The sequence below is a fragment of the Solanum pennellii genome, chromosome 1 (genome assembly GCF_001406875.1).
Source record: "Solanum pennellii chromosome 1, SPENNV200".
NCBI classification, from domain to species: domain Eukaryota; kingdom Viridiplantae; phylum Streptophyta; class Magnoliopsida; order Solanales; family Solanaceae; genus Solanum; species Solanum pennellii.
The window spans coordinates 11,093,124-11,113,376 of record NC_028637.1 but is presented as its reverse complement, the minus strand read 5'-3'; the positions used below and the strand labels follow the sequence as shown (position 1 = coordinate 11,113,376).

The 20,253-nt window shown below is 35.4% G+C and overlaps 1 pseudogene; it reads left to right on the top strand.

Annotated features, from left to right (window-relative positions):
- Positions 1-120: 120 nt before the first annotated feature.
- On the top strand, positions 121-11,720 carry LOC107017516 (annotated as a pseudogene).
- Positions 11,721-20,253: the final 8,533 nt, after the last annotated feature.

Sequence of the window (20,253 nt, the reverse complement as noted above, 5' to 3'; positions counted from 1 at the left end):
CACTAACATATGTGTATACCTAGAATTCATAAGATTCTCGAGGTCAACGATAACTATCTACCGTGCTAGAACCATTATACCTTATAGGGAAAGCATCCATGCTGAATAAACTTTAAAAGAATGCTTTTGAATCACCACAAAGTAAAACGTTGTATCCCAACCGCTCTAATTTTGGAAGTAATGACAACAAAGAAATGTCTCAAGAATTTTTATTTGGAATCACTTGAAAAGCATGGAAATTTTTTTCTCATATATGCTATTAGTATACAATGGTTTCAGACTTATGAAAATTATCATGAGGGTCTTCTCAACATTAAGATAAATAAAATCATTTCCAATGTTTCATCGTTCAAGCTTGGATGTGCTCATAAAATTCTGAGATTTATCCATCATGAACCATTATATCTTAAAGTGTGGACAATTCCTAGTGATAATCCTCAAGTTTACAACTTGACAAAAATTTCTTGATTCCTTCAGTAGAAATGTGTTGTAGGGTAAAGTTTTAGAAGATTAGAAACAAGAGATTAGTTGATGTGGGCACTAACGATATTTGTTAGGTTCAACGAGACAATTTGTTTGTACTAAATCTGATTTATGGAAAATAAACTCCGACCACAAAATAAATATGATGAAACAAGAGTATTTTATTAATTAATAGTTTGGGTACAATTATATCCCTCTCTTGATTCTTCTAACGGATAATTTGCACCTTAAATGAATTTTATTTGATATCCATGTAAATAGGTTTCTATGGATCCTTTTAAAAGTATTTTGTTATCAAGAAAAGTCCACCCACATCTTGATATCTTTGTAAATATTTCATGAATTTATGAAATTCTCAAGATTCCTCTCAAAGGGATATGTTACACTTTGTATAGTGTGAGCTAGGAGTAGTTTTCAGGAAGGCCTAATTGAAATTTGACTCATCTAGTAGAGTCCCACAAAAATTTGATTTCTACGAATGTCGAGTTTTTGGATCTAGAATCAACAAAGATCGCACAAACAACGAACCCAATAATATCTCCTAACACATTTTGGAAGTAGTTTTTGTTGGGTATGTAGTCAGAAGATGGGAAATAGAGGGAAAGAGAGGAATTTTAAAAGTTGAGAACATGAACAGTTGGGAACTTGAAAAGTCCTCTTATAATTTAATGAAAAGGCATTTGTCCCTCATCGGTGTTGGAAAGAAAAATATGAGAGTTTAAAGGCAAAGGCAAAAATCATGGAGAAGATGAATGATGCAGATGACTTGTGTGCAATGACCTCGGAGTGTAACTTCGTTGGAAATCAGAAGGAGTGGTTTCTCGACTCAGGTGCCACTAGACATATTTGCTCTGCAAAAGAAGCCTTTGCAACGTACACTCATGCGGAGTACGATGAAGATTTGTTCATGGGAAACACAGTAACAGCAAGGATTGCAGGAACTTGGAAATTAATGTTGAAAATGACATCAAGCAAGGTGTTGACTTTTAACAATGTTCTGCATCTCCCTACTATTTGGAAGAATTAAGTTTATGCTGCACTACTCGTTAAGAATGGGTTTAACTATGTCCTAGTTAGTGATAAAGCTGTAACGATAAGAATGAAATGTTCATAGGAAAGGACTACCTCAATGAGGGTCTTTTCAAACTGAATGTAATGGTTGTTGATAGTATTAATAAAATTTCTGCTTCTGTTTACTTATAGGTTAATCTAGAAGTATTGCCTGATTTTAAATATGATAAATCGAAATGCAAAATCTTTATGGAAAGTAAGTTTGTTAAAAATCCTTATAAGTCTATTGAAAGAAATTCTAAAACTTTAGACTTAATTCACACAGATATATGCGATATGAAGTCAGCACCATCTCGTGGTGGGAAAAAGTATTTTATAACTTTTATTGATGACTGCACTCAATTTATTATGTATATTTGTTTAATAGTAAGGATGAAGCAATTGGTGCATTTAAGCAATACAAAAATGAAGTGGAGAACCGATTGAATCTAATGATAAAAATGACTCGGAGTGATAGGGGTGGAGAATATGAATATCCTTTTGCAGAGATATATTCGGAATATGGTCTTATTCATCAAACTACTGCACCTTATACACCACAGTCAAATGGTTTGGCAGAATGGAAATACTGAACATTAATGGAAATGATGAATGCCTAATGATCAATTCTGTTTCCCCACGAAACCTTTTGAGGAAAGCCATCCTTACAGGTAATAAAGTACTCAATAGAGTACCCCATCGAAAAACACAATCAATTCCATATAAGTAGTGGAAAGGATGGAAACCCAACTTAAAATATTTCAAAGTGTGGGGGTGTTTATCCAAGATAGAGGTTCCTTTACCGAAGAGGGTAAAAATTTCACCCAAGACAGTAGATTGTGTCTTTATTGGGTATGCTCTGAACAGTAAAGCATGTCGGTTTTTAGTTCACAAATCTTATAATCCTGAGATCCATATTAATACCATAATTAAATCAAATAATGCAGAGTTTTTTGAAAACATTTATCCGCATAAAATAGGGAGTGAGTCAACAAGTGAAAGACCTAAACGACCACGAGAAGAATCAACGGAAAATGTTCTAACTAGTGAGGAACCTAGGCGTAGTACTCGCCAAAAAAATCTGCTTATTTCGAACAATATTTTATAGCACTACTGCTTGAATATGAGCCTCAAACACTTAAAGCATTTATGTCTTCGTCTGAGTCAACTTATTAGAAAAAAGTAGTTAATCGTGAAATCAAATAAATTTTAAGTAATCACACTTAAGAATTGACTGATCTTCCTCCAGGAAATAAACCTTTTAGGATGAAAGTGGATCTTCAGAAGGAAAATGAAATGTAATGGGACTATTGATAAATATAAGGCTAGACTCGTAGTCAAAGCGTACAGACAAAAGGAAGGTCTGGACTACTTTGACACATACTCTCCAGTAACAAGGATAACATCAATTAGGATGTTAATAGCACTAGCAGCAATGGATGATCTTCAAATTAACCAAATGGATGTAAAACCAACATTCTTAAATGGAGTGTTGGAGGAAGAAATTTACAATGAACAACCTTAAGGGTTTATAGTTCCTGGTAAAGAAAAGAAAGTGCGCAGCTTTGTGAAATCACTTTATGGACTCAAGCAATCACCCAAACAATGACATTCTAAATTTGACCAAACAATGTTGGCTAATGGATTCAATATTAACGAATGTGATAAATGTGTTTACATTAAAAATGTAATGAATCGTGAAGTCATTGTTTGTTTGTATGTTGATGACATGTTAATAATGACTAAAGACATTGACGATGTAAATTATACTAAGCGCATGATGTCCAGCATGTTCGATATGAAGGACTTAGGGGTTGCTGATTTTATCTTAGAGGTCGGGATTATCAAAACTCTCTAGGGACTAGCATTATATCAATCTCTTTATTTTGAAAATGTATTGGATAAGTTCAAGTACTTGAATTTCAATGTTGTCAAAACTCCAATTGATTTAAGTTGTACATTTAAAAAGAATGAAGGAATCTCAATTGGAATATGCCAGAGTGCTGGGAAGTTTGATGTATATTATGAATTGTACGCGACCAGATATAGCATGTGCTATTATTAAACTGAGTCGGTTCACTAGTAATCCGAATCAAACTCACAAGATGGCAATGAAACGTGCGTTAGTTTATCTAAAATATACACAACATTATGCTTTGCATTATAAAAAAAAATCATACTGTGATTGAAGGATATAGCGATGCAAATAGGATCACCTGGTGAAATGATGTAAAATCCATGAGTCGTTATGCATTAATACTTGGCGGAGGTGCAGCCTCTTGGAAATCGTCCAAACAGACATGTATTGCTCGCTCCACAATGGAATCTGAATTTATTGCTTTGGATAAGGCTTGTGAAGAAGCTAAATGGCTCCGAAATTTCTTAGAGGATATTCCATTCTGGCCCAAAACTATTGGACCTATTTCCATACATTGCGATAGTCAAGCCGCAATAGTTAGGGCAGGGAGCCTTATGTACAGCGGGAAATCTTGTCATATACGACGGAGACATGACAACGTAAGACAACTACTCTCTAGTGGAATTATCACAATTGATTCTGTAAAGTCAAGAGATTATGTGTCAGATCTAAGAGAGGTAGTAAAAAGATCATCTAAGGGAATTAGTTTATGGCTTAGGACAAGTCAGCATGACGGTAACTCTATCTAGCAAACTGGAGATCCCAAAAGCTAGATTCATGGAGAAAAACAATGTTGTTGCTGACGGTTCGACATTGTCAATTAACTTAATCCATTCTCATGATGAAGATAATATTCAGGAATAAGGTTAAGACCTTAAGTCTTGGTAATTAGGTAATAAATCTTAAAGTTTTAAATGATTTGCTATGTTTAGTAGATTTGACCAAATAGTGTATCTACGGGATGACACGGCTAGAAATCACCTATGTGACTGTGAAGTGGAAGCCGCGTCAAAGAGAATTTTATGTCAAAATCCTATTCTCTATACACTAATGAAACCATGAGGTGTTCATGGCTGAAATGAACACAACCTAAAGAACCGAAAACAGTAAAGGGTTAATTGTGTGACATATGGTTGTCTAGGTATACACCAAAACTTGACGGTTCAAAGATATCACATCTACCGATTGACCGAGTATATCCGACATATGTTCACTACGGAAAGTCCAAGGGGAAACCTACTTATCCAGATGCAATTAATTCATGACTATAAAGTACACAAGTGTCCGTGCATTCATATGTTATAACCATTCCCCATCAATGTGGTGGATTGTTGGGTATGTAGCAAGAATTATTGGGAAATAGAGGGGAAGAGAGGAATTTGAAATGTTGAGAACTTGAAGATTTGTGAATTTGAAAAGTCATCTTATGCTTGAATGAAAAGGCATTTGTCCCTCATCGGTGGTGAAAAGAAAAATAGGAGAATTTAAATACAGAAACACTCTTATTAATTGTTAAAAGGGTTGGAAAGAGGGACCCCCTCGCGCCGTCGTCGTTGTCGCTCGCTCGTCTCTGCTTCGCCTGCGGCTTTGGCTTCGGCAAATGATCGAGAGATTATTTTTTGGACAAAGTTTATTTTAATTAATTAATTAATTAATTAATTAAATGACCAAAAATGTTTTCAATTAATTATTTTATAACAGAAGTTGAAAATTAGCCGAAATGTTACAACTTTTTAGTTGACTAAACCGACATGACTCGGATCCGCGCGCGACCATTTTATTTGAACTTTCCCATTTTATTTAAATTTTCCGCCATGACTGTTCTAAAAGGTTGAAACTTTCAGGAACATTAGGTACCATTTGAAAGGTTGCAAACTTTAATGAATGGTCATGTGAATTCTGAAAGGGTTGCAACCTTTCGGAATCTATTCTTCTTGCCTATAAATACCACTCATTCTTCAGAATATTTCCTTACTAATTTTATGATCTTCTTCTTCGTCGTCTTCTGCACACATTTTCCTTCGTGTACTTTCCTACTATGGATTGGTTCACTGACAGTAGAGTTTTTGGTATCAACACTAAGCTGATTAAGATCATTTTACCCTAGGAGGTTATATTCAAAATCAAACCTCGAATACTAGAGGGGAATAATTTCCTTAAAGGGACACTGTGAGTTAAGTGGACTTGATCTTTTTCCGATTTAAAAGGTTTTTATGATTATGGTAAGTTTTTTCCAAATTTTTATTTTTTTGAATTAAATTTTTGTTCATCTCTCTTACTGTTTCTATAAATTTCAGTTACTTCATGTTTTAGAATAATTTGTTAGAATTAGTAATTTCTGATTTTATAACACAAATTGGCAATAATTTCAGCCTCCCATACGAACGTAAACACAAGATCCGACTTTCAACAATCGTCAACAGTATGGTCTTTGCAAATTTGGCGAGGCATGAAGAAGAAGGTGCTTGTGCATGCCAACATTTTTCTACAGATTGAGATTATCATTCATTATTAATAGAAGCATACATCAAATCAATAATTAGTCATGGAATCAGTTTAAATAGTTGAAATAGATATATGTTGTAACAACATAATCTAGCATTGTATCTCCAAGAATTCCTAGTGTTGATATAATCGTGGAATCTTATGTAGCTTGTATGATCCTTGAGTTAGAGCTTAAACATGCAGTGAAGGATAATGGAACTTGTAATGTAGTAGGGATTCAAAGTACCAGGCATATTAACTTGTTTCTCAGCATTCATAGGGAAGTGTCTTGTCATATGTGTATCGACAAAATTATGTGCAAGAAAAGTCATTTCATAAATGGTAAAGCCGCTACTTTCCCACACAAGTTGAGGTAGGAACCTATTAGTGCCTCAACCGCATCAACTACTTCTTACTATTTCTAATAGTTTGTCTTAGCCTACTATACATTTTTATTGAAGGCAATAGGAACTCTTCACCAAAGTAATGAACTCGAGAATTATCATCAGGAATGATTCACATCTTAAGATTGAATGGTTCATTATAGATGAATTTATATATTTTACGAGCACATCCAAACTTGCACAGTGAAACATTGGAAATGATTTTATTTTTCTTAATTTTGAGAAAACCCTCGTGATGACTTTCATAAGTCTTAAATAATTGTATACTAACATCACATTTTAGAATAGAGTCTCCAAGTTTCGAAAGTTATTCCAAATGTAACTTCTAGAGGCATTTTTTTTGTCATTACTTCCAAAACCTTAGCAATTGGGATACAAAGTTTTTGCTTGCAGTACAAGTTTATTCTGCATGACTGCTTCCCATATAAAATCTTAAGGTTGTAGCACGACAGATAGATATTAGGAGAGATTCCAAACCTTGAGAATATTATGACTTCTAAGGTATACATGTATGGCAGTGAATCTTTTATACTCCACCCAGACAGATTCACTCTCATACGTGTATACCTTAGATTCATAAGATTCTCTAGGATAAGAATCTTTCGCCAATTACTATTTGTCTTCTAGAACCTTTGGACTTTATAGGGCTAACTAAAATTTTTTATCCAAACTGCTAAGGTTTTGAAAGTGTTGACATTAAAGAAATGCGTGCAGATGTTTCATTTGGAATCACTTTGGTAACTTGGAGACTCTTTTCTCAAATATGCTATCAGTATACATTTTTTTTAGACTTATGAAAATCATCGTGAAGGTCTTTCAACATTAAGAAAAATAAAATAATTCGGAGTGTTGAATTGTTCAAGCATGAAGGTGCTCGTAAAATTTTGAGATTTATCCGTAATGAACCATTAAATCTTAAAATGGGGTTCATTCCTAAGGATAATTCTCAAGTTCAAAACTTTTTCAAAGAGTTTGCCTTCGGTAGAAATGTATAATCGGGTAAAGTAGGAGATTATAAGTAAGATAGTAGCTAATGTGGGTGAGGAACTAATAGGTACCTACCTCAGCTCAGCCGCGGAAGTAGCAACTTCATCATTTATTTAAATGGATCTGGATGGACATTGATTTTATTGATGCACCTATGATAAGGAACTTCCTCGTGAATGTTTAGAAGTTAGATAATATACGGTACTTGGATATCACTGCTACTTTACATGTTTTGTGACTCTTCGTTGTTTGTTAAAGCTCTAACTCACGGATCTTACATGCTACCAGAGATACCAAGATGCTATTAGCACTTGGAATTTCTTGGAGATGTAGTGCTATATTATGTTGTTACAACACATATTCAAGACTGATTCCAAGACTAATTACTTATTTGCGTTCTACTTTTGTTAATAATGAATGTTATGCTCAATCTGCATTTAAGGCTAGCCTGCATGAGCACATTCTTCATGCCTCCTTAGATCTACAAAGGCTATGTTGTACCTTTAAGGATTTTGATAAATTATATCTTGTGTCCACGTTTAGATGGGAGAGTTGAACTGCTTTGCCAATGGTGCTTGGAGATGATTTTTACTCCCTTGCTAGAGAGAGATCCTTGTTTATACTGGCTTCGACAAAGATACCACATTTCTAAGCATAAGACCTCTTCTCGAATAGTTGATTAGACCTCAACCAATAAAACTCTATCAAGCAAGACTAATAAGTGAACTATGCGTCCCAAAAAATTCATGGGACAAAAACATGACATTTGAGACACAAAATTTTGTGGGACTCTACAAGATGAATCCAATTTCATATAGGGTTTTTGGAGACTACTTACCCTAAACACTAGATAACACTCATATAACACTTATATAAACTGCATATATTTCTTTGAATATGCATCTCTAAAATTTCATATATTAATGAAGTGATCAAGATATCGGCGCACTCTTCTTGACAACAAAATACTTTAACAAGATCGGTAAAATCCTTTCACAAAGATCAAATAAATCCTAAGAAGGTCACATTATCCTAGTATGGGTGACACTAATAGCCTTTGAATCGTGGAGTAATCTTATGAGAGGGGAATCAAGGGATAAACTTATTTATGAATCAACTCATTCTTTTTTATTTATTCAGTGATTGGAATAATTTTTTTCTATTTGGAAAAAAATTGTGCAACTAACTTGCATCCCTAGTTTGGCCTAATTCACTCTTTACCGAACTACACTTGAAGTAATTCTCCAAGTTACATAAGAAGTTCTCCGCTTCTTGGGTGTCACGAATGCCTTTAAACATATGTGACTTGAGATCCTCGACCTTGGCTTCCCTATATCGGCCGGATGATGGTGGCGTTAATAGCCTCATCACATAATCATCGTCACTTGTTTCAATGGTCAAATGTGGGTGACATGTTAGTGCCTTGCTTGGTGTAGGGTCGAACAACATTCCCTTACTTGTCTGGTGGTGCTTATTTCTCTTGCAGATCTTACTTCCACAATCCATATTGATTGTTGTGGTGCTAGCAACGTTTATATCTCCTTCATTGGTCATTCCCTTACTGCAAACCTTTGATATGATACCACATTTTCGGAGATTTAGAGTCTAACTAATGTTTCATGAAACACTTGACAACTTAAAATATTTCACGGTCTTGTAAGCCCAAGTATGACTTTTGAATCTAAGACCGCTAAGAGAATGCAAGAAAGACTTAGAGAAACTTCAAAAGTTTTCAAAAAAGGCTTAGTATTACTTTGTCGAATATTTTACACTTTGTTGGAACATTTTTTCAATGAGAGGCCCTTTATTTTTATTACCACCTAAAGGCCTAAGTGTAAATATTATCTACTTTAAAGTTCCCTACAATCTTTACACTTCTGTCCTATTCTACTTTTCCCTAAAAGTTTTAGGGAATTCTAAAGCCTTCTTGAATATATCTAGGAAGTTTTAGAGTATTTAACCAACCTCTTCATAAATCTAGATTTTCTCCCTTGTCCTGATGCCGAATTTGAACAAGGAAGTGGTGGGACATGACACAGTGGATCATTGCAGGCAAAGCTAATCACCTTTGCATTAGTATCTAGACAATAATAACTCCTGCAACACAGAATGCTACGAAGTTTCTTCCTATTTCCTATATTTTTACATAAGCTATGGATCACTAATGTCCAAGCCAAATGCCACTTTCCATTAGGTATACGGACACAAAAAAAATCCTGAACATCCCTATAACACCCAATGCTAAGTAATTCAATATCAGAGTAAACAAAATTTAAGTGAATATCAGAGGTAACAGTATATTGATCATACTAGTATAAAAGGATGTGTTATGGTTAAGGCATTTGTCAAACAAAAATTTATAAACAACAATTACGTGTCAATTCTAAGCTAGTTGGGGTGAATTCTTTTGGTTTTTTGGATCAGGGCGAGAAGGAATTGATATATAGGCGACATGTATAAGTTATACTTCTATTCCTCGCACTATGATAACCTACTAATTGGATTATGAAGACACAATGAACTTCATATATTGGAGGTGCACCAAAAGGTACTCAATACCTACCTAGAATAGTAGGGTTCATAGAACATAATAAAAAGGCATTCAATATATTGTTCACTAGAGGAAAAATACCTTCCGCATCTGAAATATATTTTATTAGCATACAATCAAAGCATTACATGGTCAACAAGGATGTGAGTTGAGAACCATGATGTATCAAGTACAATTTTCACCAGTGTGGACTCGGATTAATCAAGTATTGTGGACTCGGATTAATCATGAATTTGATCAATAAACATTCAATCTTTTTACAACGTTCAATGGATTTTGACCAATTCTTCAACTCTGATCCAACTTATTAAACCCCAAAATAAAATATAAATTTTATTTAGGGTTCTAGGCGAAAATTTATTTGCAATAAATTTTATGTATAAAGAAGCAATAATATTTTATCAATTAACAGTTTTTTTAAGATCAATTTTGTCCCTTTCTTGATTCTTATGTTGGATAATTTGCATCTAAAATGAATTTTAATTAATCTTCATGTGAAGAGGATTTTGTGGACTTTATGAACTATTTTGTGGTCACGAATAGTCCGCCCACATCTTGACCTATTTGTAAATGTTCCACGATTTTATGAAATTTCCGAGATCCCTCTGTAAGGAATATAGTACCCTTTATATAATGTGAGCTAGGATTAATCATGAAGAATTCTAACTGAAGTTGGACTCATCTTGTAGAGTCCCACACAATTTGAATGTCTACAAATGTCGAGTCTCTGTCTCATGAAGAAACTGATTTCTTTTTTAAATAACCTTTCTGGGCACATAGTTCACTTAACTCTCTTAGTGGTTGGAGTTTTATTGTTTGAGGTGTAACCAATGGTTCTACAAGAGGTCTTATGTTATGAAATGTATTAAGTATCTTTGTCGAAGATAGAATCAACGAAGGTCGCACCAACAACATCTCCATGAACATTTGAAAAGTAGTTTCAGCTTCCCATTCGAATGTGGACAGAAGATCCAAATTCTCAACAGTACATCTGTCAATGCAGATTTGGCGAGGCATTAAAAAAGTGTTTGTCCATGCCAGTCTTAACTGCAGATTAAGCATACCAGTCGTTGTTTACAGAAGCAAACCTCAAATCAATAATTAGTCATGGTGTCAATTCAAATATTTCAAATGAAAATGTGTTGTAACAACGTAATCTAGCACTGCATCTCCAAGAATTACTAGTGTTGATATCATCGTGAAATCTCAGGTAGCATGTATGATCCTTTAGTTAGAGCTTCAACAAGCACTGAAGGATCATGGAACTTGTAAGTAGCAGGAATTCAAAGTGCAAGACATTAACTATCTTCTTAGCATTCACACGACATAGGTGCATCAACAAAAACAATGTGCAATCCAAACCATTTCAGAAATTGTAAAGTTTCTACTTCCCCAAAGGAGTTGAGGCACTAATAGGTGCCTACCTCAGCTCGGGTGGACAAAGTAGCAGCTTTATCATTAATGAAAGGGATTGGGGTGGACATTCATTTAATTAATGCACCTATGCAAAGTCACTTCATCGTGAATGCTAAGAAGCTAGTCAATGTACGACACTTGGAAATCACTGCTACATTACAAGTTTCACGACCCTTTGCTGTTTATTAAAGCACTAACTCACGGATCTTACATTCTACCTGAGATTCCACGATTCTATTAGCACTTGGAATTTCTTGGGGATGTAGTGCTAGATTATGTTGTTACAACACATCTCTATTTCAAATATTCGAGACTGATTCCAAGACTAAGTACTTATTTGGGGTCTACTTTTGTAAATAATGAATGCTCTACTCAATCTGAATTTAAGGTTAGTATGCTTGAGAACATTGTTCATGCCTCGCGCTAGGTCTGCACAGGCAGATATGTGGTACTATCGAGGAATATGAGAAATTGGATCTCGTGTCCACGTTTTGATGGGAGAGTGAAACTACTTTCCCAAATGTGCTTGGAGGTGTTATTGAGTACCTTGCTAGAGTGAGATCATTGTTGATATTGTCTTGTATTATATACTACATTTATAAGCATAAGACCTCTCCTGGAATAGTCAATCAAACAATAGAACTCTATCCAACAAGACAGTTAAGTGAACTACCAAAATGAATTTCACGGGACAAGCTGATCCAATTTATTTAAGAATTCGACATTTGAGATATCAAAATTATGTGGGACTCTAAAATATGAGTCCCATTTTATTTAAGGTTCATAGAGACTACTTATATATAGTGTAATATAATTCTTTGAATAGGCATTTTTAAATTTTAATATATTCATGAAATATTTGTAAAGTGATGATGATGTGGGTGCACTGTTTTTGGCAACCCATTTTTTTTAACAAGATCCATAAAATAATTTCATGGATATCATTTAAATCCTAAGGAGGTCCACATAATCCTTAGTTTGAGTGACACGAACAATCCTTGAAGCACGGAGAAATCTTAAGAGAGAGGAAACAAGTAATAAACATATTTGTACTCACAATCTTTATGAACAAATTTATTCTTTTTTATTACTATTTGATTGCAATATTTTGTATTTGGGACAAAAAAATTGAAAATAAACTTTGCACATTTGGTGTGACCCAATTTACCCTTCATCTTCTCTCTCACAAATTAAATGCTAATCTTAATCCACTAACCGCAAAGACTGAAACTCTATTTTTAAGGGTACTTCAAGTTTCGTGTTCGAGATTATCGAGTCTACACGCTGACAAGCCTAGAAGTAGTGGGTATTTATAGACACCGAAATTTGGTGGAACTCTATGAGATGAATCACATCCACAAGAAAAGTGTAACAATTTGGAAAGTCACAATTAGTGGGAATATCCTCCCGAACGAGCTCAACACACTTTGTAGCTTAGGAAAATTTTTAATTGGGTTTCAATATCATTGCGGTCAACGTACGCAAATAATACTCATTCAAAATACCAAAATTCTAGTATTAAATGTCTCTACATTTAATAGATCGTCCAAATACTTAAGTATAGAAAAAAAGATTATTAATTTATTTTATATCCTATATTTTCACATAAGCTATGGATCATTATGGTACAAGCCAAGTGACTCTTTGCAGTAGATATTTGGACAATAATAACTCCTGCACACCCACTAAATACCCAATGCTAAGTAATGCAATACAAAACTACGAAAAATTTAAGTGAATATCAAAGATAGCCGTATATTGATCATACTAGTATAAAATTACATTATGAGGCATTATGTGGAAGTTATGATGACATGTATACATCTATTACTTGGCCTAATAATTCGATTATGAAGGCATAAAGAACTTCAGATATTAGAGGTGCATCAAATTTCACTTAATACCTACCTAGAGTAGTAGGTTCATGGAATATAATCAAAACACAATACAATATATTTTTCACTAGAGGAAATTTCCTTTTGCATCAGAAATATAATTTTTTTAGCATACAATCAAAACATTACCTGGTCGTCAAGGAAGTGAGGTGAGAACCATGAGGTATCAAGTACAATTTGCAGCGGTGACAAAAAAATCCTTGTGGTTTAATTTATTTATGCCTTGAAGGATAGACTTGCCAAGTACCACAATCAACGAAGCAAGAATTATGTTATAGAAATAGAAAGGCAGAGGGAGCGTTACCAATTGATGTAATCCTAGATGCAAAAACAATAAAGCGAACTACAATCAATCAAACAAAATATACTATAAAGAACTAGAAAGAAAGACAGAGAGATTAAGAAGAAGAAAAAATGATGATCTAGCAACTAAAAGATATTTGATTACTAGAATAAACTCTAAGGGTAAAAAGAAATTGAACTCATACAACTGAAGACTTATCATGATGGTTCAATTGAACAGATATGAGGGTTTCCCCAAACTCACAAAGAAGTATAAATATCAAATTTTCGTTCAAAAATCAACCCCTAAAATAAACCCTACTTTCTACTATTTATAATGGTAGATAAACTAACCCAAGATAGTTACAATAACACCCTTGATCTAAAACAAAGAAAAGTCTAATCTATTACTTATTTGAAATGTAGTAATCTCTTGTTTAATTTTCAATTTTAATCTCAAATCGCTAAATTTATATTAGTAATGTGTAATGAGTACATGTGTGATTTGGAATAGAGTAACATCTTCTAGGTAAGAAATTGAAGATTTTCCTTCGATTCTCTTATAGCTAATTTTTAAACTCAAAAGAAAATTTCAAAATTTTGGCTATGTTTTTTAGTGAAAAAAGCTCTTTCACCTGCACAAACAACAAAGAGTTAGAACGGTGATGAGAAAGAGAAGGAAAAGATAGGAGTTACATTACCTTGGTTGATTGACACTTCTTGTTTGAGAAGAAGAGAGACAAGAACGTTGGATTAGAGAGGTGGAACCGCCCACAAGAGGAAAATGAGTTGAGTAACATTCAGCCGTGAACAAGGAGGCAACACAGTGGGAAGAAAGAAAATGAGCTCAAGTGTAAGCTGCAATTAGCATTTATAGGTAGGGTTAATGAAAGTGGGTTTTACCCTAATCATAATAGAAATAAACTATTTTGGTTGTTTTATTTTGGGCTTGGGCCTAAATTTTATTTTAATTTTTTGTTAATTAATAAAATGGCCTATACGATCAAAGAAAAATCTTTTTTTTAAAAATGGTTTTTGAGGGTAATATAGTAAATATCTGAATATGGTAAATAAATGTCAACCTTCTAATATTATCAAAATGGCTAAAATATATATGGAATTGTCATGATTTTCGTGAGTTCCTTATTTTGTAAATACCTTCATTCCCCATTCTTAACTACAAACATTTGGATTTTGCGAGAATATAATTAATCAAATTTCTATATACTGTAGATAATTATAGTATGGGAAATGTACTGATCACCAAGGATGAAGTAATCCTGAAGAGTTTTCTAGCTCCTTCAAAAATTTGAGAACAATATGAATTGAATTTGTTGATTGTCTCAATGAACTTCATGCACAATGACCAAGGATTATTTACTCCATAGACGAATTTGGTAAATATTGAAACCCGTCTCATGTTCAAGTACTTATGCCACAGGCTTAAAGGATGAAATACTTCCCTATAATTTCAATCGCCATGCATGAAGAATGCGCGAACAAGTAAAAGTACATGAGGATGATAGATCGATGTCAGGTCTCCTACTTATCGATTATGCTTTTCACCTATTTTGTAGCTACGAAAATAAAATATGTGCATCAAATAAGGAGGGCACAATATTATCATCTCGAGAAAAATGGTCCACATATTCTTTCCTCATTAGCTAGAGGGAATATGGTGAATTCTTACCTTACCTACACTTCTATCTTCAATATTGACGTATCTTATTTTCTATAGGAAAGACTATTTAAGTAAGAAAATTGTATTGCAAGTGAAGAGGAGTGAGTATGTAATGGAGATGAAGTAAATTTCAAATAATTTACTATTTTGTATGGTCAAAGTGATTTCACAATATCATTTTTTACCATAAATATTGAAAAGTTCATAGAAATATAGGTGAGACGCTTCCTCGTAAATTTACGGATAACATATTGGGATAACTAGATAAATAAAAAGTTTCAATTGATTGAGGATAAAGAATGAGATTTCCTAGAGTAGCACAGTTGAATATAGAAATGATGGTTAAGAGTTCTTTTAAGTTATAATCGATAGACAGGAGCCTTCACTCAAAAGTTCAAGAAAGAGCATTTAAGAAAATAAATTTAAGAAAATTTTAATGGATAAACATGTCACGACCCAAAACGAGTCGGGAGTGGCACCCACACTTACCTCCTTAGGTGGGCGAACCAACACATCTAAACCCCAACATATACAAATAGTTCAACTATAAATAATATAAATAATGCGGAAGCTCCAAAAGATACTAAGCAACCAATTTAAATAAGTTTCTAAAGTTTAATACTTATCATCCCAAAATCTGATAGTCATCACATCAAGGACATCTAATCTCCAATACTAAGTCTAAGAATATCGAATACACTAAAATAAAGAATAAAATGGTATGTGTCCGAAAGTATAGGACATCATGTCGTGAAGGAGAGAATCCAGCCCGAGCTAGGAATAATAGCTCACCCAGAAATCTGATGTGCTGGAGACTGGCTAGAGTTGAGGGCGAGTCGAAGTCGATGGTACACTTGCTGCAATTCATAAAAGGAAAACAAAGAAGAAAACAAGTAGGGCTCAGTACGAGGCAACATGTACTGAGTAAGTATCATCGGTCAACTCAAAATAGAAATCAGTATATATTAAACAATAGTATAAAATCAACTACAATACTTAACAGGTGGCAAACAACAAACACGTGAACCATAGACAACAACACCATAATGGTTACACCATCAATCACAACATCAAGCACACCTATGAGGACTCATGCCTCCACACCATACTCTTTTGGGAAATAGGTTCTTTGAGTTCGAGTACATTAAGTAAAATTCAAGATTTCTTGCCTTTAGTGTTATTGTGTCGGAACGTGACACTCCGATCCCCTAATACCGTGTCAGAACGTGACACTCTGATCCAATAATACGTGTCGGAACGTGACACTCCGATCCAATAATCGGTGTCGGAACGTGACTCTCCGATCCCCTAATACTGTGTCGGAACGTGACACTCTGATCCAATAATACGTTAATTATCATTTAATATCACCACTTTTTCTTTCGTTAATAAATTTCATCGAGCCTTCTTTATTCAAGGCATTACTTCGATAGAGATGGTTCAAGATTAGAATTTCACATTCTCATAATTTTAGGCCAACCACAAACCATACAATCAAGAACATACAACCACACAACCAAGTACATAGGAGACTTTACAATATCATCCAATACATATCAATTGCTATTTAGAGTTTATCTATCACATAGAATTAAACCATAACCTACCTCCACCGAAGAGTCGGAATCAAGCAGCTACCTCCCCAATGCCTTTGCTTTCCTCAATCTGAAGTCTTATTCACTCGCTCCCCTCGTTCGTTCACGCCCTTCTCCTCTATTTATTTTTCTTTTACAGATTCTTTTTACCCTAATTATCATATAATCAATTATAAAAGATGATAAAAGTAACCCACTATTTATTTTAAAGGTATCTACTTTAACCCCCAACTAACTCAATTATAAACATTACCCCACTAATTTCATAATAATAATTATGAACAGTCCAAAACACCCCTTTAAAAATTTAGCAGAAGTCTGACCGAGTCGGGGTTACGCAGCTTGTGACGGTCTGTCGTATCTACAACGGTCCGTGCTGCAGGTCTGTCGTGAAGTTCAGAGAGTCGATCCCAGTACCCAGATTCCAAGAGTTGAAGTGTTTCGGAACGAAGATCCTGTGACGGTCCGTTGTATCCATGACGGTCCGTCGTGCAGGTCCGTCATGAAGTTCAGAGAAATAATCCCAGTGCCCCGATTCCCAGAGTTGAAGTGTTTTGGAACGAAGGCCCTCGACAGACCGTCGTGCCTATGACAGTTCGTCCTACTTGTCGTTGAGGGTAATGAGGAGAGAAGCAGAAGAATTTGTACAAGTATGGGATGACAGAGTCCATCACGAGCCGTCGTGACCATGACGGTCCGTCGCGTGGTCCGTCGACCCAGTAAGTTTTTATCAAAATCATTCTACTGCTCGAAACGACTAAACAGGTTGTTACAATAGATACCAATTTACCCATCGTTCGTCCTCGAACGATCACAGGAAGAAAAGCAAGGGCAACAAAGAGTATCTGAATCTGTAAAAAGATGTGGATATCTTTCTTGCATATCAGCCTCATTCTCCCAAGTAGACTCTTCAACTGGCCGATTCTTCCACTGAACCTTGATAGATGCAATCTCCTTTGATCTCAACTTGCGGACTTCTCTAGCTAGAATAGCAACCGGCTCCTCCTCATAAGACAAATTCTCATCAAGAAGAACTGAATCCCAGCGAATAATGTAGTTTCCATCCCCATGGTACTTTTTCAGCATAGACACATGAAATACCGGGTGCACTCCTGAGAGTCCTGGAGGCAATGCCAATTCATAAGCCACCTCCCCCACGCGCTTCAAAACTTCAAATGGCCCAATATACCTTGGACTAAGTTTACCTCGCTTACCAAACCGCATCACCCCTTTCATGGGTGAAACCTTCAGCAAGACTTGTTCACCCTCCATAAAATTCAAGTCCCTAACCTTTCGATCTGCATATTCCTTCTGCCTGCTCTGAGCTGCTAGAAGCTTATCCTGGATGAATTTTACCTTATCTAACGATTCCCTCAAGAGATCGGTACCCCAAGGTCTTACCTCAAATGCATCAAACCAACCAATGGGGGACCTACATCTCCTCCCATACAGTGCCTCAAATGGAGCCATATCAATACTTGAGTGATAGCTATTGTTGTATGAAAACTCTGCTAAGGGTAAGAATTTATCCCAATGACCACCAAATTCTATCACACATGCACGAAGCATATCCTCCAACACCTGAATCGTTCGCTCAGACTGACCATCGGTCTGAGGGTGAAATGCAGTACTAAGATCCAGCCTAGTACCTAATTCCGCATGTAATGTTCTCCAAAACTTAGAAGTAAACTGCGTACCTCTATCTGATATGATGGAGAGTGGAACTCCATGCAATCGAACAATTTCTGAGATATAGAGTTTGGCTAACTTCTCTGCATTGTAAGTCATCTTGACCGGAATGAAGTGAGCAGACTTAGTTAACCTGTCAACAATTACCCAAATAGAATCAAACTTACCCAATGTCTTGGGAAGACCAACCACGAAATCCATTGCAATCCTTTCCCACTTCCATTCAGGAATGGGCATTCTCTGAAGTGTCCCTCCAAGCCTCTGGTGTTCATACTTCACCTGCTGACAATTTGGGCATTGGGCAACAAAATCAACAATGTCACGCTTCATTCTACTCCACCAAAAATGTTGCTTTAGGTCGCGATACATTTTTGTTGCACCAGGATGTATAGAATACCTTGAACTATGAGCCTATGTAAGTATAGTGTGAATCAAATCATCAACACGGGGCACACATACTCTTCCCTTAATTCTCAAAACGCCTTCCTCATCAATTATCGCCTCTTTATCCTCCCCTCGCAATACCATATATCTAATTCGGCTCAGCTTCTCATGAGCAAACTGCTTTCCCTTAATCTTGTCAAGAAAAGAAGATCTTGCCTCCACACAGGCCAAAAATCCTCCTTTCTCTAGTACTTCCAGCCTCATAAAGTCATTACCAAAAGTCTGAACCTCTCTAGCCAATGGGCGTCTAGAAACCTGTAAGTGGGCTAAACTACCCATGCTCCCTGCTTTTCTACTTAAAGCATCTGCCACAACATTAGCTCTTCCTGGGTTATACAAAATAGTAATATCATAGTCCTTCAATAGTTCCATCCACCTTCTCTGCCTCAAATTAAAATCTTTCTGAGTAAAGACATACTGTAAACTACGATGATCTGTATAAACTTCACACTTGACCCCATATAGATAATGTCTCCATTGCTTTAATGCAAATACAACTGCAGCCAACTCCAAATCATGGGTCGGATAGTTACGTTCATGCACTTTTCATTGCCTCGAAGAATTAAGCGATAACATTTCTCTCCTGCATTAGCACTGCACCCAAACCAGAATAAGATGCATCACAATAGACAATGAAATTCTTACCTTCCACTGGCAAGGTAAGAATTGGTGCAGTAGTCAACAAGGTCTTGAGTTTCTGAAAACTTTCTTCACATTCATCCGACCATACAAATGAAACATTCTGCTTAGTCAAATTTGTCAGCTGCGAAGCAATAGAAGAATGGTAGTAGCTAGCTAAACTAACAAAGCTTCTTACCTCTGTAACATTAGTAGGTCTTACCCAACTCTTCACTGCTTCAATCTTAGAAGGATCCACCATCACTCCATCCTTAGAAACCACGTGCCCCAAGAAGGACACTGAATCTAGCCAAAACTCACACTTGGAGAATTTGGCATAAAGCCTTTTCTCCCTCAACAACTCCAATACAATTCTCAAATGCTCCTCATGTTCTTTCCTGCTCTTTGAGTATATCAGTATATCATCAATAAATACAATAACAAAGAGATCCAGATATGGCTTAAAAATCCCGTTCATCAGGCTCATGAAAGCAGCAGGGGCATTCGTAAGCCCAAAAGACATTAATAAGAATTCATAATGCCCATACCTGGTTCGAAAAGCAGTCTTTGGCACATCTGCTGCCCGTATTTTCAATTGATGATAATCGGATCTCAGATCAATTTTAGAGAAGACACAAGCACCTTGTAACTGATCGAACAAATCATCAATGCGAGGAATATGATACTTGTTCTTAATAGTTACCTTATTCAGCTGCCTGTAGTCTATGCACATCCGAAAACTTCCATCCTTCTTCT